Source organism: Acartia tonsa, chromosome 13 (genome assembly GCF_053477335.1).
Source record: "Acartia tonsa isolate MP-2025a chromosome 13, ASM5347733v1, whole genome shotgun sequence".
Lineage (NCBI taxonomy): Eukaryota > Metazoa > Arthropoda > Copepoda > Calanoida > Acartiidae > Acartia > Acartia tonsa.
Window position 1 is genome coordinate 8,716,689 of NC_137272.1, and position 21,246 is coordinate 8,737,934.

At 31.0% G+C, this 21,246-nt stretch overlaps 1 long non-coding RNA gene across 1 annotated transcript; it reads left to right on the forward strand.

Annotated features, from left to right (window-relative positions):
* Positions 1-447: 447 nt before the first annotated feature.
* LOC145335356 (uncharacterized) lies at positions 448-20,723 on the forward strand. Its single transcript, XR_013885191.1, has 5 exons — positions 448-496; positions 13,798-13,881; positions 15,890-15,927; positions 18,741-18,812; positions 20,652-20,723. It is a non-coding gene; the product is annotated as an uncharacterized LOC145335356 (long non-coding RNA).
* Positions 20,724-21,246: the final 523 nt, after the last annotated feature.

Genomic DNA, 21,246 nt, shown 5'->3' on the forward strand with positions numbered 1-21,246 from the left:
AAATTTATGCAAATTTGTTGGTGCCTTTGCAAATTATGGTTTGCTTACATATTCGCAGGGATCTTAAGGGATAAGATGTGATCTTAATGATGATAAACAAAAAATCTCTTTTTGTGGTTTGTTGAAAACTATTGTTGAAAAGTTTAGATACTCAAGTTAATGAACCAACCAATCAAAATTCAATTAAAGTACCCAAAGTGTTTAAGCCAACAAATAAGAAATTACTTAGATACAGAATTTTAAATGGACATTTTAAGATTTGAATATAGCGATGCTACGCGTATACCATTACACCAAATCGTCCTAAAAATCTTTAATTATGGTTTCTATATATTTTTATCTTCGTCGGGTTAAGAGCTAAAGGTGAAAAAATGTTAAGTTAAAATATAAATGCAAAAATATTTTAGGATAATAAAATAAGATTAGTAAATATGTTTTCTGTTCTCAGTGCTCGCTGTTGGAAACTTCCTTCCTTGTTCTTGTAACTGCTTCCACGGTAAGATAGATAGATAGATAGATAGATAGATAGATAGATAGATAGATAGATAGATAGATAGATAGATAGATAGATAAATAGATAGATAGATAGATAGATAGATAGATAGATAGATAGATAGATAGATAGATAGATAGATAGATAGATAGATAGATAGATAGATAGATAGATAGATAGATAGATAGATAGATAGATAGATAGATAGATAGATAGATAGATAGATAGATAGATAGATAGATAGATAGATAGATAGATAGATAGATAGATAAATAGATAGATAGATAGATAGATAGATAGATAGATAGATAGATAGATAGATAGATAGATAGATAGATAGATAGATAGATAGATAGATAGATAGATAGATAGATAGATAGATAGATAGATAGATAGATAGATAGATAGATAGATAGATAGATAGATAGATAGATAGATAGATAGATAGATAGATAGATAGATAGATAGATAGATAGATAGATAGATAGATAGATAGATAGATAGATAGATAGATAGATAGATAGATAGATAGATAGATAGATAGATAGATAGATAGATAGATAGATAGACAGATAGATAGATAGATAGATAGATAAATAGATAGATAGATAGATAGATAGATAGATAGATAGATAGATAGATAGATAGATAGATAGATAGATAGATAGATAGATAGATAGATATATAGATAGATAGATAGATAGATAGATAGATAGATAGATAGATAGATAGATAGATAGATAGATAGATAGATAGATAGATAGATAGATAGATAGATAGATAGATAGATAGATAGATAGATTTTATAACTTTTGTACTTATTAATTAATTGATTGTTGCACGTAGGTCCACATCAGCAGATTAAGGATAAAAAATAGATGTGTTAGATGGTGTGTCATCTATTTCGTATATGGTTTTTAGCATTTGCAAGTATTAGCGGCTTTAACCCTCTAGCAGCACGTTATGGAAGAAAAGAGAGGGTAAATTAAAGTTGACCCTCCAATTAAAAAGAGAATGTTTTGAAAAAATTGGATGCTGTGAGTATTGGTGCAAAAAATATGACGTAACAAAAAAAATTAGCCAATGAGAGGCCGTTATTGACCAATGGTAAAATTTATAGTGGCCTCTCATTGGCTAATTTATTTTGTTACGTCATATTTTTTGCACCAATACTCACAGCATCAAAAATTGTTTATTTCTCATTGAAGGGTTGCGGTAATTTCCCTGCGGTAACCTTCCCTGGAACTATAAGAAGCTTCACTATAAAGTTGAACCATATAAGTTCAGCGGTTAGATAGATCTTAACATACAGACAGACATCCTGTTGTTACTTGTATTTGTGGATTATTGCAACAGCACAAACTCTTTCAATCCCCCTTCCCTCCTCTCTTTATTCTAATAATTAAACAATTCCTTCTCATTTATTTGAGCTTAGGTGTAAATATAGTAGGAAGAGGACTGTAAATTAAACTTGTACCCAAAGTTTAATAAATATATTTTCATATTCATATTAGATTAAAAACCTTGGGTACTTGCATTTAATCTTGATTTGTTGGTTCAAACTTTTCCACCAATGATCTACATCAACAGATGTGGTCCTAATTGGCGATGTGCATAAAATTGTCCTTTAAGATTATGCGAACATGAAACATTGTTATGATATGATAATATACGCAAGTGGTGGCACACCTTGTTGGACGTTGCTGATGCATTTTTATAACATTTTTCTACTATTCGAGTTTAGACTCTTAACTTACCTGCTTTTTCCCTTAATCATATAGTAGCATTTTTAGAAATATTAAACATGTTAGAGCTGTCCTATCAATTTAAAACTTTTCTTGTTTTTAAAATTATCCTTAAAGCAAAGCTACTCTATACTGCAAGATTACCAGAAAGTTGTACGTCCATGTACTAGTATGTTAAATTTTTAAATCTGAATAACATTCTAAAATATGTAATTATTAAAAATGTCACCTTGACATAAACCGATTAAACATCAAATGGTACATATCGTCGCGTAAATTACTTGGGTTTAGAATAGCGATTATTATCTGGTCGAGTCTCTTGATAAAAATATCATTATGTGTTAACGTTAGAACGGACAGACAGACATATCATAATAGTAGAAGAAGCTGTGCTACAAAAATAAGAAAATAGGGGGTGGGGGGTTTGAATGGGTCACAATAACTTGAATATGGGAAGCTACCTATTTTGTTAATGCTTGTAAAGTGGCTTGCACCCACACAAACTTACAGGCCAGGGATATTTTAATTGAAGAAAAAAGTAATATAAATCTCTTTTGAGATTTTTGCCTGTCGTATAAATTTGTTAGAAGTGTGATTTTGTCCCTTTTCGACACTTAAAAAACTTAAATTTAGAATAGATTTATAGCATCCTTTCAGCATAAGAAATAAAACTTTTTTTTTCTTGGATAACAATCACGGCATTCTCATGACCAGAAGGCAAATTGATTTTACTTTATCCAATTACTAGCGGTTACGCCCCTAGGAGTCTCTAGAGGAAATTAAGGGGAGGGGGCCCCCAATCCCTACTTTCAATTTCAGTTTGGGGATGTGAGTATTTTTTTCTAGATGTGATTTCTCTTGGGAGGGAGAATATACCCTCCCACAAAATAGGAAAAAACCTTCACTCTAAAAAAAGACCATTTCGGTTCGGCGGTTAGCGAGATCCTTCGAAACAGACAAAATAAGCATACTACTTTGTATAAGAGTATTAAAAAAATAATGGTTTCTCGTAAGTTGTACTGTGGACCACCAAAACAATGATTTTTGTTCTCTATAGTGCCCAAGCGAAAATGGGATAGATGTCACTGCTTTTGGCCTATCTATTCTATTGACGTCAGGAAATACCCAGTTCCCTTTTTCTGGGGGTTTCTTTCTCCCTTCCCTTTCTCTTTCTGTATACTATGACGTCAATAGAATGGGTAGGCCAAAAGCTGTGACATATATCCCCATTTTCCTAGGGCACTAAAACAGCTGCTAATGATTTCCAAAAATGTTCTGTTAGTATCAGATATTTTCATGTTTTGCTTTGTTGACATATTTTCAAATCAAAGGCATAAGAATAGTTATTTCTCGCATCGTATTATAAACAGCTTTCCGCAGATATAAAAAGTACAATTATAAAATACGGTTTAGATACGGACTGAAAAAACTGGTTTTCATCTTATGATTGCACATTTTTATATTCGCAGAAAAACGGATATAATGCAAGATATATAATTTTCGTATTGCTCAGAACTGGTTTTAATCCACCGGATATTGATCGGTTTCGAATGAATACAAGAAAGTAATTTTTATTTGATCTGGCAGTAATTCTTACAAAGTAGTAGGATGTATTTGTTTGTAGAAATGAAATTAGCTTATGGTAAACTTAAGAAAAACGTCTATGTTTTTTATTTGTCTGAAAATGAAATGGAGTTATTCTGTTATAAAAAGGCATCAGTTTTTACAATAACTAATCTTGATCCATTTTTTTTCTCACAAATTTTATAGTCCATTGTCTTATCCCTTAGTTCTCTAGAATGGTTTATAGTTTGTTGGCTTTTGTATAATAGTACAAAATATTTTCAAAAATAAAACCTTAAGTAGCACAGTAATAACAAGTTGACAAAACATTGACAGCAGAGACAGGGGCGTCCAAGCTTTTTTTTGGGGGGGAGTAAAAAAATTTTAAGGGGGGCGCACATTTTTTACCCCCCCCAAAAAAAATTTTTACCCCGGGGGTAAATTTGCTTGGGTGGGTAATTACCCCCCTGAAATCTGTTGGCAGGAGTTAGTTTTTGTTAGAGATTTTTTATTTTTGGGGGGGTATTTACCCCCCCAAAATTGTTTGGGGGGGGGGTATTCCCCACTTTAACCCCCTCCCTTGGACGTCTATGAGCAGAGACAATCTTACCATATAAAAACAGAATCACTAAATTTGAATTGACGCAGATATTGTTAATAATTCACTAAAAATGACAGTTTCATTAGATGTTGTTTTAATATAACAATTGAAAAAATCTTTGAAAAATAACATATTTGTTTCAAATGTCTTTATATACTAGTATCGGTAAGCGCTGGACCTTTATGGTTCTCTCTTACATAGAAGCTTCTTAAAGGTCCAGAGGAAGTATATAACCAATAGAGGGTACATTCTGTTTGGTATGCTGTTTATCTTAAGAAACTCTGTGTATCTAAACACTTAATCTAATAGGTTAGTATACTGTTTATTTAACATTTAACATAATAGTTGGTATGCTGTTTATTCTACGAAACTCTGTGTATCTAAACATTTAACATAATAGTTTGGGGTGCTGTTTGTTCTAAGAAACTCTGTGTATCTAAACACTTAATCTAATAATTGGTATACTGTTTATTCTAAGAAACTCTGTGTATCTAAACATTTAATCTAATAGTTTGGGTTGCTGTTTATTCTAAGAAACTCTGTGTATCTAAACATTAATCTAATAGTTGGTATGCTGTTTATTCTAAGTAACTCTGTGTATCTAAACACTCAATCTAATAGTTGGTATGCTGTTTATTCTAAGAAACTCTGTGTATCTAAACATTTAATCTAATAGTTGGTATGCTGTTTATTCTAAGAAACTCTGTGTATCTAAACATTTAATCTAATAATTGGTATGCTGTTTATTCTAAGAAACTCTGTACATCTAAACATTAAAATAATAGTTTGGGTTGCTGTTTGTTCTAAGAAACTCTGTGTATCTAAACACTTAATCTAATAATTGGTATGCTGTTTAATCTAAGAAACTCTGTGTATCTAAACACTTAATCTAATAGTTGGTATGTTGTTTATTCTAAGAAACTCTGTACATCTAAACATTAAAATAATAGTTTGGGTTGCTGTTTGTTCTAAGAAACTCTGTGTATCTAAACACTTAATCTAATAATTGGTATGCTGTTTAATCTAAGAAACTCTGTGTATCTAAACACTTAATCTAATAGTTGGTATGTTGTTTATTCTAAGAAACTGTGTGTATCTAAACACTTAATCTAATAATTGGTATGCTGTTAAATCTAAGAAACTCTGTGCATCTAAACACTTAATCTAATAGTTTGGTATGCCGTTTATTCTTAGAAACTCTGTATATCTAAACACTTAATCTGATAGTTCAGTATGCTGTTTATTCTAAGAAACTCTGTGTATCTAAACACTTAATGAAATTACCACTTGGTCAAGTCAGGTCTAGAGGTTATTTCTTAGTTCATTTTTAATCTAGCTGTTACATCAGGCCATGTGGTCATAATTTCTATAATAGAATAGTTTTATTTGTAAGAAATAATTATGGCAAAAAAATACGATAAAATCAAATTTTTCCTATAGCGTTACGAACTAATTGGCGGATAGACAGACAGACAAAGTAAGCTATAGAGTAGAATCGCTAGTGTATTTTTACAGTAAAGGATAATCTTTAGGATTGACTGTAAGGTTAAAAACTACGTATTACATAACTGTTACAGAATATACAAGGATATATATTATTAAAGACGAAGGTTGTCTCTCAATGATGTCATAAAAATGAGGGATGAGAAGAGGAGGAGTGGGAAAGAGAACCCCTAAAAAAGAGATGGATAATCCCTCCTTTTTATGACGTAACATACTGATTTTTTGAGGGACTTTTGCTAGCTTCTAATTCATTAGTAGCAACAAATATAAAGCATTCTACATTCTGAGTCAGTACATATGTTTGTCCGTCAGTACGTCAGTCTCAATACGCTTTTTAAAAAGTCAACATGGAGTATTTACATTGTTGATGGAGTATTTACTAAAGGTTAATACCTAACAAACCTTCAGACATTGTTGTTAGGAGTATATACTGAAGGTCAAAACCTAGCAAACCTTCAGACACTGTTGTTAGGAGTATATACTGAAGGTCAATACCTAGCAAACCTTCAGACATTGTTGTTAGGAGTATTTACTAAAGGTCAATACCTAGCAAACCTTCAGACACTGTTGTTAGGAGTATTTACTAGAGGTCAATACCTAGTAAACCTTCAGACACTGTTGTTAGGAGTATTTACTAAAGGTCAATACCTAACAAACCTTCAGACACTGATGTTAGGAGTATTTACTAAAGGTCAATATCTAACAAACCTTCTGACATTGTTGGTAGGAGAATTCACTAAAGGGTAATACCTAACAAACCTTCTGACACTGTTGTTAAGAGTATTTACTAAAGGTCAATACCTAACAAACCTTCAGACATTGTTGTTAGGAGTATTTACTAAAGGTCAATACCTAGCAAACCTTCAGACATTGTTGTTAAAACGCCAAGTTTTAACAGGTAAATTGTTTAGCACTGAAAAGCCCTTATCCTGATTTTTAAGAGAAATAGAAAATAAGGGTGGTGTTCTTTTTTTCTGTGCCTATTCTTTGCATAAGGGGGGGGGGGGGGGGGCTAGCCACGTGGAGCTAAACATTACCCAATATAACCTTACCTAACATGCTCTAAATAAAATTGGGAGAGGGGATTCAATGCTCAGACTATGTAAGAATTTTAAGACTTTGCAATTGTATTTGTATCAGTATTAGACTGCCCTTTTTTGGCTTGTTGAAACCGAAGTCGCATAGCACGAGCAATTAATGGAGTTAGAAACTTAACAAAACATTTAATTTCACCAAAAAATTTGCCTTTTTACACACACAAAAAAATAACATTGAATACTAAAATGGAATAAATATAACTTTTAATATAGTTTTCTAACCTTACATCATATTATTTCAAGTTTCTTTTTCTCTAACTTACTTATAGTATAGTATATGTATGTAATGTAAAGGACAAAGTCGTAAAAAAAAGAGATTTTGAACGTACTATTTCCTTTATTCATCTTAAAAATAATTTTTTTATGGTTTCCCTCATTTTTATATTAATTCTTAGAACATTTTTTGAAATTGAAAAAGTATAGCAATGTCTTGTTGATTTATATTTTTTTGTCTGTCTGTCTGTCTGTTTATTCTATCAGTCTGTTTAATTTATATCTCTCAAAAAATCTTGGTACCCGCTGCACCGTTTTCCTATCCAGAGGAAGTTTGGATGGAGAAAACCCTTCCAATCTTCCCAAGGGAAATCGCCCTTTGAAAAAGTACCACCTTACCTTCGTATAAAAACTAAATTTGAGATGGTGAGTTAATAAATGAACAACTCCCTCTAGGGAGAATAATTGAATAGTTTGATTTTTGATAAAATTAAAAAATAAGATTGAATATTGTAAAACCTAATTAAGGATGATAAGATCATAAAAAAACAACACACACGAAAAAATATTAAACATAGAATAATAACGAATTCAACATTATTTAAGAATCAGAACGAAATTTTTTTAATAATTTTCCCAAATTACTAAAATATAGATGGAAATACGGACTTTCAGGTAATAGTTATTAAGTAGCTACTCTTTCTAAAAGGTAACCAACTGTGATATGAATAATCAGGTAAATTTTGTAGCGATAGGACAATTCTAACATTCCAAAATCAACAAAAAGAGCTTACCGTTACTGATGGACGGACCCTAAATGTAAAAAAAGCTTCGCTATAAAAAGTAAAAATATGCGAAGGTCAAGAAAATATATTCATTGTTTGTTTATGATAATACTATGAAAGTGACCTTCATAAATCATCCAGCCCCCCCTCCCCCCCCCCCAACCTTCTAGGATAAACAGGGTTCTAAACCACCATTCTCAAATATTTCGGTATTTCGCAAACTTGCTTATGAAATTATTTAATAGAAGTGGTTTTGCAGTTTTTGAACTAGACAAGATTATTATCTATTTATCATATCAGGGATCTATAGGGATAAGACAATGGCCGATAAATTCATTTAAATCCCCAATGATGATACACAAAACTATCCCTTTCGTAGATTAAAACAAGTGGTTGAATCGTTTGAACACTCAAATTGATTAACCAACCAATCAAAATTCAGTAAAGGCCCCAAAGATGTTGAGCCATCGAATAAGAATTTGTTATCATAAAACTTTGGGGACTAGTGTAATAAACCGCCAATTTTCCCCTCTCTCTCTGGATACATTTAATATAAAACACATATAATACATAATGAGTAATATAATGTATAAGTACACATAAAGAGTGAATAATAAACTGGATGCTTTTAGACAAAGTACACTGTTGAACATGGGTTACCCTCCTCCAATCCCACCATTCTCCAATCACCCCCCCCCCTTCCTTATTTTTAAAATAACTAACTTAAAATACTAGTGGGGGGGGGGTAGTTTTTGTTTGTTTGTTTATTTCTCTAAATCATGTTAGGTTAGGTTATATAGGGTACCGGTTAGCGCGCACTGGGTTAAGGCACCGCAGGTGTAGGCCCAATAGGGTTAGGGCCACCCTGCAGGGCTTAGGCATAGGGGAAAATCTCTCTGACATATCCTTCAATTGCTAAGTTTAGTTTTATGTGGGTCACTCTGTTAAGAAGGATGACAACATCCATAAAAGCGAATCACTGAAACGGTAGGACAAACGGACATTAACACTTGTATAGTGTCAGAACTGAATAATCAAAATATAAATGTATAAGAGTCGAAGCAAAATTGTAAGTAAATTTGTTGAAAAACTGCTTGATACAGGATAATGTTTATGGACATACATACATTTTTAGGACTTGATTATAGAGTTGCTTCGCTTATAATATTGCACTTTATTGTCCCAGGAATCAGTATACCAAAAATCAGATCAATCGGATTATTTGATCACATAAAAATTTGTTGTTAAAAAAGTAAAAAAATCAACATGTTTAAAATGGACGTACGGACGTTCTGGTAATGATTATAGAGTTGCTACGCTTTCTAAATCGTACCTAACTACTACGGGAATCACCATGCAAAGTTTGAAGTCAATAGGACAATTCTAACATGCCTAAATTAACGAAAAAAGCTATCCGTTACGGACGGACGGACGGACAGACCCTAATTATAGAAAAGCTTCGCTTTTAAAAATGTATACATAATGCAGATGATATTAATTATTATTAGTATTATACAACATCAAGAGAGCATACAAATATTTTATCTACTACCTTCACGGGTAAAGGATTGATAATTTTTCATTGCAAAGCTTTTCTATCTTATCGTTTGTTTGGGCAAGATAGAATTGTCCAATCGATTTCAAACGTTATATGATGATACCTATAACAGTTAGGTAGGATTTAAAAAGCTCTAAAATCGTTACCAGAAAGTAAATACAGCTATTAAAAATATGCCGATTTTTAATAATATTGTTATCTAAGAAGCGTAACTCTTTAATTTGAAAATAGACTAAAACCTGGCTATAATTATAACAAAAGTTAAATTTTAGTTCAATTAGTGGTAGTTTTCAAGATTTGATTAGACATTTATATACATAAATATTTACATCCAGTAAAAAGAATAATATAAAATATTTTTTTAATTGCCTTTCTCGTATTCATTTGGAACCGATTAATATCCGGTGGATTAGAACCGGTTCTTATCCATCAAAAATATGTCTAGCATCGTATTATATCCAGTTTTCTACTTATAGAAAAATGTACAATCATAAGATTAAAACCATTTTTTTAGCCCGTGCCTTCGGTATCTCGGGGCTAATAAAACAGGTTTTATCATATAATTGTACATTTTTTATCCGTGGAAAGCTGTTTATAATACAATGCGAGAAATACTTATCACATATCCTATTCTCCATGGTTGTTTAGCTGTTATATGAATCAAATATCTAGAATATGATATGTTATCATACAAATATAGTCCTTATACATTATAACATTATCATTTTGTCCATAAGTTGTATAATAACCAGAGATCTAAAGGGATAAGACAATGGCCGATAAATTGATTTACATCCCTAATGATGACACACAAAATTACTCCTTCTGTAGATTATAATTAGTGGTTGAAACGTTTAGACCATTACTTAATAAAGCATCCAATCAAAAGTCCCCAAAATTGTTAGGATATTGAATGAGAAAATGTTATTATAATACTTTGGGGACGAGTTTAATAAACAACCCAATGTCCCCTCCCTACCTAATAATAACAGTTTAATAACTGTTGTGATCTAAATACAAGGATGACAACATCCATAAACAGCGAAGCGTTACAAAAATGTGGATGGACTATCAGACCAAAAGAGTTCTAGATGAGATCTTCATTGTCATAAATTTTCAGAAATATCGAAACCTTTTTGCAAATATATGAATTGGTCTGTAACATTATGAGACAAACTGACCCCCAGACTAAATTATACACTGGATTTTATATATTTAAGTATAGAGGGAAAAAAATTTCATCCATCTATCTTGAATACCAATCAAGAAATTCACGAATTCCCCTATCAGTTTCTTACAGCTAAGGGGATGGACATTTCATCTGATATAGTCGTTTTACAACCAAGAAATAATCTGCTGTAGCTACGCAACTGAAGGATATAGTTGTCCTTGTTAATATAAAGATTGCTTATATGATAATAGATACATTATTACATGGATATTGCACCAGAATTTCACCTACTTCAATAAAATGGTGGTGTTTCCACTTCTTTTACCCCATCCCATATCCCTTCACACTTAAAGAAGGACCATACTGACCAATAAATATTTATTATTAGTAGCAATCTAAATTTACGAAAGAATCATAAAAATATCCATGTATACTAATATGATGGATTGTTGTTATGTTTAAAGGTAGAAAAGTATTTCAGTTGCACTACAAATACCATCTTATTTATCATAAAAGTTTTGTATACATACAAAAATTCAGAGAAAGAGGGGACAATGGGCTGTTTATTACATTAGTCCCCAAAGTCCTATAATAATTTGTTCTTATTTGTTGCCTTAACAACGTTGGAGACCTTAATGTTTTGATTGGTTGATTCATTAAGCCACTAATTTTAATCTACAGTAGGGGTAATTTTGTGTATCATCATTGGGGACAGACATCAATTTATTGACTATTGTCTCATCCCTTAGATCCCTGACAAATATTATATTTATTGAAAATATAAGAAGTAGATACATCAGTAAATTGTATTTGGTATATTTGGACAAATCCAACTTACCTATTTTTGCTACAAAAATAAGGAAAAAATTGAAAGTAAAATAAAGTAAGATAAAGCTAAAACTGCATGAATTTTAAAGTTTCTTTTGATGTTAAAGTTGAGGATTAATCTTGCTTTATTATTTATGAAGTAACACATTCAGAAATAAAGTTGTTCAGTACACTTTTGTGCCAGTTTGTAAAAAGTAACAAGTATTCTATAGAAGAGTAGAAAAAGTGATATATTTTTTTTTGTGTGCAATTCTTGATATTTAGATTTTTAATTAATTATTTTCAACCTTCCCCCCCCCCCCTCTCCATTAATATAAAATGATACATAATTCTATACAATTCATAATATGAGTTATAATAAAATAAATTACTTTGTTTCTATCTATATGTTTCTATCCTCTCTGATAAGAACATTGAAATGGACTCCAGGCTTTGCTTATCAAAGCTTAGTTTGAATCAGATCTATGCAGTACACTGAGATTTACCAGCAAGGAAGCTTTTGATACTCAAGGGGATAAAAATTTATAAGAAAGGCAACTGATGAAATTTTTACACCCTCAAACTTACTAATTTTCCAAAAGGCTCCTGGTTTGAAAAAAATAGATAATATAAAGTTCATGGTAATAAAGAAGTTTACTTTAAATGGATTTGAATTTTATACCTTATTTCTGATTTTTCTTATTCGGCTGTTTTGCACTTTATGATTCTTTTTCAAATCTTATGCAAACTTAATTTAGATAGAGAAGGTACTAAACCTGAAGTACTGATCTTATTAAGCAATTTTCAAGTGTTTATCTAACTAATCTAATAAGGCTCTAGAATCATTCCTTTTTTTGGTGAATAGGTACATATTTTTATAAAGGTACATTTAAAAAATAGGTTAAGCCTAGATACTAAGTTTCATATATTAGCAATCAGAAAAATCATGACTATTACAAGCTTTTTTTACATGTAAGGTTATACTTTACAGCAAAGCTTCTTCTAGGTCCAGGAAAGGTCCTATTTAGTAAAGGTTATAATCCACCCCAGAGAAATACCCACCCCCACCTAAAAAATAAAAACATTTTCTTTAACTTTTCTTTTTTAAATTAAAATTGTAAGAGTGTTCCTAGAGGCCTGTAGAGGCGCAACCGCTAGTTATAGAATAAAGAAATATACGGCTTAATAAGAAGTTTGGTAATAAAAAAAAATGTCCACACAAGTTTCTTACTTATGTAACATAAATTATAATTTGTCATAACTTCTATTCATAATCATTATCTATGTGTCATTAATAATTATCTTATCTATGGTCTCACGTTACCTCAAGTAGATGAAATACCATTACTAATAATAATGGATATATATTATTACTTGGATCTTACACCAGATTTTTATTTTCTCTAATAAAGTGAAAAAAGCAGTGGAATAAAATAAAGATTTCTCACTTTACCCCATCCCCTCCCCTACTACTGAATGAACGAACTGTCCAATAAATGAGTTCCATGTTAGCAAGCTAAATTGACAACAATTTTCCCATGTCATAATATCCACGTATACTCTACATCTATTCTAATAATAGTTACATATAATCAATTAATGTTTTTAGATTCAGAAAAAGTAATAAATCCCCAAAAAATAACTGATGATTAGATGTTTGTAAAAAAATGTAACTTTTACTAAAATACTCAGATTCTAAATTATATCCTAAAATTCACTAACTGTTTTGATTGGTTTGGTTTATTAAATTGAGTGTCCAAACGTTTCAACCATTAATTGTAATCTACAGAAGGGATAATTTTGTGTATAATCATTGTTGATGTAAAATTTCTTAGGCTAGATTAAGAGTTAGGGTTTCCATAGTCATACATTTTTTAAAACCTTACCTATGTTAGGCTAAGGAAGCCCAAACTCCTAAATCAGCCTAGGAAATTTTGGTCGAATAATATATAATTGTTTTTTGATAGATATTTTTAAATTTGCATATAAACCTGTAATGTTAGGTATAATACAAACTTTTATATGGTTCATGGGGATTTTATGTTACAAGTATATACAATTATAAGATTAAAACCGGTTTTTTTAAAACTGGTCTTAAACCTATGATTGTTTATTTTCATTTTCGTAGAAAACTGGATAATATATGATACCATAAATAAATTATCCTGTTTTAATCCACCGGATATTAATTGGTTTCGAACCCATACTGGAAAAAAGGATTAACTTAAATTTGATAATTACTTAATTTAATTAATTTTTAGATAAATTTGTTGACAACCGTGCTAAATGACACACCAGTGTTGCCAGATGACACAGAAGAAGATGCAATTCCAATTCTTATGGACAGGGATGCCAGATTAACTTCATTTTAATTAGAAATGAAGATGCATTTTAATTAAACAAAGAGGGTTAATTTTTTGTGTATTATCCGTAAAGTTGTGTGTAACTGTTTAGTCAAATGCGCTTATTAAGTCAAACTGTTCTTTATTATAACCATATTATAACATTTGGTCATAATTAAGAACAGTTTAACTTAAGGAATACACACAATTTTACGGAAAATATGTGAAAAAATGAACCCCTTTGTATTAATAAATTAACTATTAAAATTTAAGGAAAAAGAATAAAGATTTTTTCCTCAACCTTTTACTTTTTTTCTTTTTAACTTCACATTATACATTTTCAATTTTAAGAATTCTAAATTTTCAAGCTTTCTTTGAAAGTTGAAAGAAGATAAGTGTAGATATCTTCTCTATATAGAATGTACATAAAAAAAAAGTTTGTATGTAGTAGAGTAACTTTATCTGGGGATTACAGGGAACATTTACTTATTTTAAAACTAAATTCAAAATGATTTTAAGTAACATCTGACCTCTTTTCGATTTTTGCAATCTGTGCAATAAAAACTTTTGAAACATTGTCATACATTTGAGCACTTGCTTTTAGATATAAAAAAAAATTAGATAATTTGCTGGTTTAATGAAAAACGAACAGACATAGCAAACAATAATAGTTTTACTTATTACTTGCCCTATCAGACACAATAATATATCCATCTTACATGGAAAGAAAACGAAGTTTCCGGTTTCGTCGTTTTTTCACAGTAGCCTTTCTCATATTTCTAGCCCCTGCGGGGGGCTCTAGCCCTGCGGGGCAATCATTAATATTTACTTAACCTAAAATAACCCTTCAAAAGCTACTATGAAAATACGATGAAACCGGCAACTTCGTTTTCTTTCCATGATCCGGAATTTCTAACAAACTAATAAACATATATGATTAAATCCTATTGTATGAGTGACATTTATAGATAAAATAATTTCCCCAAGAAAAGCTTTATCCGATGAAAATCAACTATTTACAGCTGATTTGTTACATAGCTAGGCGTACAATTGTACATATTTGTAAATTTTATGTGTTAATACTTAATAGCAACCTTATCTGTAAGATTGTGTACAAGAATAGATATAATCTAGATACATTCTCTATAAATAAGCCAAAAGAAAAACAATCTGACCACTTTAGCGGGTAGAAAGTGTACGAATTTTGGTACAAAATAGCATAATTTTTTTTCCATTTTATTCGCATAATGAGTCAGCTATAAATAGTAGCATATCTTATTATAAAGATTTTCTTGAAGCATTCGCCAGAAAATGTTTAAATAATCAGGTATAATAAGTAAGCTATGAATTGTTAAATTTATTAGGATAAAGTTAGATTTCGGGAAATTATGTGGGAAACTCGTACTATTGTAATACATTGTATAAAATAAAAACAAGAATGACAACACCCATAAAAGCGAAGCTCTGAAATTTAACAAACATTAACACTTGTGTAGTGTCAAAACTGAATAAGCAGATTATGAATGCATAAGTATAAATAAAATTGTAAGTATATGTGTTGCAAAACTGCTAAATTCCATGACATACTTACATTTTTAGGACTTGATTATAGATATGCTTCGCTTATAACATTACACCTTGTTGTAAAGGTATCAGTAATCCAAAACCAGATGAATCGGATAATTTTAACATACAAAAATTTAATGTAAAAAATGTTTGAAATGGACGTACGGATTTTCTGGTAACATTTTATAGAGTTGTTTCGCTTCCTTTCTACATCTTACCTAACTGCTATAGGAATCATCTGTTTAAAATAACGAAAAGAGCTAACCGTTTCGGACGGATAGACCTACGGACCGACCCTAATTATAGAAAATCTTTGTTTTTTAAAGTAATAGAGATGTTTGTCTGTTAGAATTTTCTTTTTAAGTTTGACGGATTATTGGGTCAGTTTGTTCATCTAGATGTACTATATCCGTGTACTCAAGTTAATACTCGCATTCATTTCTTAAGTCCGCAGTGTGTTCTATTTGGAATATTCATTATTTGGTAAGTTTCAACTTTTTATTTTGCAATAGCAATGCTACTCTATAGTAAGATTGGGCTGGATATCCAGCCATTTTCAATATCTAGTAAAAGTAATCAGTCGAATATCCGGCCAAATATTTATAATGCCCAATCCTACTCTTAAGTAATGAATATAGAATTCGTGGATATTCTTAGAGATTCCATATCCGGATATCCAGTATTTTAAATCAGCTGAATATCCAGCTAAATATGTATCCTGCCCAACCCTACTCTTAAGTAATGAATATAGAATTCGTGGATATTCTTAGAGATTCAATATCCGGATATCCAGTATTAAAAATTGGATATCCGGCCATATGTATCCTACTTTATAGTAATGGATATAAAATACGGGGATATACTTCTTATGGATTTACCCCATACTCTCCCCTGAACGTGGAGTAACAAATCTGAGGACTAAATTAGCAACCTAAATTGACGACAAAAATTACACTGTCACAATATACAAGTATTTTATATCCATTGTTTTAATTTTTATTTCTAGTAGCACATCTACTTTATAATTAGTGTAGCTTTGTCTCGTTGATTTTAAACACCATTCCTCCTATGTACAATATAAGTTGAAAAGGGGAATTAAAATCAAAGTTCTTAAGGGATATGCCAATTGAAGACATTCCCACTTATGAAAAGCAGAAATACCCCTTGTCTATAGAAAAGGTTGTTGGTTGAAAAGTTAAGCACTTCTAGTTTGAACTTATTAAGATTTAATATACCAAAAATTTTTAAGCCAACAAATCAGAAAACTTGTTAATAAAATTTGGGTTCTAGAGTGATTAAGAGTCCAATGTCCAACCCCTCGCTGAAAAGAAACATAATTAATAAGTTGATAATTTTTTATTGCAGGGAGGGAGGGGACATTGGACTGTGTTTATATCCACGTTTTCTTATTCGTTGGCTCAAAAACTATGGGTATTTTTTTATCTGTGATTGGTTGGTTCCAAACTAGAAGTGTCCAAAATTGTCAACCAATAGTTTAAAATTACAGAAGTAGTAACTTTATTGTTAATCATTTTGTATGTACATCAATTTATCATCCATTGTCTTATCCCTTAAGATCTCTTAGTATTTGGAACTAATCCAACTTATTAGAGTATGTTAATTTTAACCTAGTTATTAATTTTACAATTTCTTGCTCTTTCTCTTCTTTTTTAGAAGCGAAGCTTTTCTATAATAAGGGTCGATCCGTACGTCTGTCCGTCTGAAACGGATAGCTTTTTTCGTTCATTTTAGAATTGTCCTATCGATTTCAAATTTTACATGGTGATTCCTGTATCGTTACCAGAATGTCGGTACGTCCATGTAAACAAAGTACAATGTTATAAGCGAAGCATCTCTATGATCAATTCCCAAAAATGTAAGTATGTCCTTAATTATAATCCTGTATTTAAGCAGTTATGTTCTAATTATTAAGTTCTGACACTCTACAAGTGTTAATGTTCGTTTGTCCCAACATTTCAGAGCTGCGCTTTTATGGATGTTGTCATTCTTGTTTAGTAGCGAAACTTTTCTGTAGTTGTTTGTTTCCGTCTCTATGTTGGAACTTTTGTCCCTTTGTCTGTATGTCTGTCTTATACAGGGTGTCCCACGTAAACTGTTTTTTTTTTTAAACGCTCATTACTCCCTTAATATTTGAGCTATCTTAGTAAAATAAAAAGTTTTTGGCAGCCTACTACTAACCATTTTATAGGGTAATGATGAAAAATCCACAAAATAAACAGGAGAAATCTACGAGGTATTACATAAGAGGTTCATTTTATTGAATTTAGAATAACCCACAAGAAAATATTTGCTTTGTGAACTTTAAGATTAGTTTGGGTCCAAACTGCTGGTCGCTCAGACTTTCTAAGCACAAAAATGGAACAATCTTGACATGGCATACTAGAAATTCTCAAAATTCAAGAATCTGAAGTGTAATATAAGTGAACAATACATAAAAATAGGCATAATATTGATCTTCTTTGTTAATTTTTCATGTCAGCTCGCTTTAAATGTACACAATTACCTGAAATATACCAGATTTTTTAATTAGACTACAATGCCAGTCCTTATAATGTCTGGAGTAAGTCTTTGTGATCCACCGTTTGACCACCAGCTGTTTTAAAAGTTAACTAAGGCATATTTTTCTTGTGGATTAGTCTTATATTCACTAAAATCAGCCTGTTATGTATTACCTTGTAGATTTTTTTCTGTTAATTTTGCGGATTTTTCATCACTGTATCATTAAATGGTCAGTAGTTTGCTGCCAAATACTTTTTATTTTACGAATATTAAGGGAGTAATAAGCGTTTTAAAAAAAAACAGTTTACGAGGGACACCCTTTATTTTTTCTCTATCGTTTAATCCCTTTCCTAGTGTCAAGTCTTTAAAAATGAAGCAATTGATAGTGCCTAATAAAAAATAAAAAAGTCATACAATAAAATTAAATTTATATTGACCAATGGTAAAATGTATACTGGCCTATCATTTGCTATTTTTATTGTATGACGTCATTTTTTGTTAGGCTCTATAGGCTACTTCTTTAAAAAGTGAGGGGTAGGTTTCTGGTAGAATCCGTCAAGGTTATGTGTTATAAGTTAAAAACAGTAGTAGAACGATAAAAATTTATGTTACCTTTTTAAAAAAAAATTTGTCTAGGTATAGTTCTTTTCAATAAGGAATACACATATTTAGTGAATATTATCGTTCTACTACTATTTTTAAGCCTTAAAACACACACCTTTACGGATTCTACCAGAAACCTACCCCTCTCTTGCTCAGAAATTATATCTTTTTAGGTTTGCAAGCATAACAATCAATCTTGGTCCAACATTTTTGAGTGGTACTATGGCGGCTAATTCAAACTTGAGGTAAATTTACACCCCTAATTGTGATCAACCAAATAACCCTTCTTTAGAAGTTGAAAAAGTTTGATGACTGCTAATTTGGAACAAACCTAAAATTAGATGAAAGTACCCAAAGTTTTTGAACCAATGTATACGATAACGTGATCATAAAACTTTGAATACCAGTGCAATATACAGTGCAATATCCCCTCCCTTCCTGACAGAAACATATTTCTAATAAAAAAAACTAATGTATTTTTAATGTAAGAAAACTAAATATAATTATACATACAAGGGAAAAACATTAACCATTTATCTTTTATTTACATATAATATACAGGGTCTTTCTTTCTTTTACTAGAATGTAAAAAAAAATGAGCGTTTTAACATAAAGTGTCTAGTCGATCTCAGAATCCCCCCTCCTCTAATTTCAAAATATATTGAAAATAAAGGTGTGAATCTACGTTGCAAAAAATATTTGTTACTGCTTCCAACATCTAGCTTTTATAGGAGTTTTGCATTACTTTGAATATTAGATAAAAATTGCCTAGAACAACCATAAGACATAAATGTAGCATCCCTGAAACGACCAACCGAGTCGAAATAGCCATGTTGGAAATCACATCGAAACAATTAGCGATCCAAAAAATCATTGATAGACAAACGGACAACGTAATTTAAAGAGCAGATGTTCAGACAGCTGGACAATTTGAATTATAGAGTAGCTTTACTTCTAAAAAGAGTCATGAAAGAGGATACCCTAATTATGTTTTTGCTTTAAAGGGCGTCATTTTTAGGCAATATTCCGTTTAATTGGGTGCAAGCTTTCAGTCAAATGCGCTTATTATGTCAAACTGTTCTTAATTATACGTTGGATTCTATTAAGCGTTTGGTCAAAATTAATTACAGTCTGACTTAATAAGCGCATTTGACTGGAATCTTACATCCAGTTTTACAGAATATTGCGAAAAAATAACGCTCTTTATGATTTTTTAAGCTAACTTATTTTGCATAAAAAGACACTGTATATGAATATATATATATGCGTAAATTAGTCTTTTATAATCTAGTAATTGATTACACTATTAGTAATAATATATTTTTTTGGTGGATAGAGAAAAAAGATTTATATAAAAAAGTGTGTAATTTTTTTTATTAATATTATTATTTTGACATTGAATATGTAAAGCCTTTCTTTATAAAGGGTCGGTCCATATGTCTATATATAGCTCTGATTTTTGAGCATATTGTATTTTCCCAATTTGCTAGCAGATTTTCATATATTTAATGTCCGGAAATATTTCGTTTCCTGTAGCGGGACAAAGTGTCTCAAAAATCAGCCATGTGACGTCATAAAAAATGAGGGACTATGCATTTCTTTTTTGGTATTTTTTTTCCCCACTTCTCCTCTCATCTCCCTCATTTTTATGACGTTTTATGGCTGATTTTTGAGACACTTTGTCCCGCTACCGTTTCCTTTCTATCAAAAGCGCTGAAATTCTAGCTATATTAGTTGATGTTTGTTAGCTGACTGTCTTATATGCTTTGTTTAACCTGTATTAATATTTTCTTTAATTAAAGAAATATCTCAAATAAATCGAGCTCAAATTCCCACTACTTATTTTGAAATAAATAAAAATTAAAGGGGTAGTATCAGTTTGTTTGTGTACTTATGTCTGGTAAGGTTAGGTGATATTGGGTATTATGAGGCTCCGCAGGTATTAGGCATAGGAGAACCCCCCCCCCCCCTTAATGTTAATTTAATAAAAAATAATTTGAGGGATTTGAGTACTCTATTGGCACTTTGAAGGAAGACACCAATAAACCGCCTCTAATGATATTTATAAATTTTCTTTTTTTCAGACCTCGAGAACCCTCATGCCCCTTGGTACAGGGCCCGTACAGGAATACTATCATTTAATACCAGGGATCTAATGGAATAAGACAATGGTCAACAAATTGATAAACATTCTCAATGATTATAAACAAAATTACCCCATCTGTAGATTACTGTAGAAACGTATGAACACTCAACTTAATGAAACAACCAATCAAAATTCATTAAAGTCCCCAAAGTTGTTAAGCGAACGATTAAGAAAACTTTTGGGACTAGTCTAATAAACATCCCAATGTCCCCTCCCTCCCTGATTCAATAATAATATTGATAATTATATCAAAGCAATTACAGATTACTGAATAAAAAGGACTGAAAAGGTTATAGCATACACTTAGAAATATGGAGATTTTTATAATCTAGAACTACCTCAGAAAAACATGATTTCCTTATAGAAATTTGATGTTCTTAGATGCATTACAAACAGACCGACGCGACGGACCAAATAAGTTTTATAGAAGATGCTCATTTGTCAGCAAAATTAACACAAAAAAATCTACCATTTTTTTTAAACGACAGCCGAAAAAAGCTCTCAAAAATTATTCACTTTTTAAAAAGTTATTG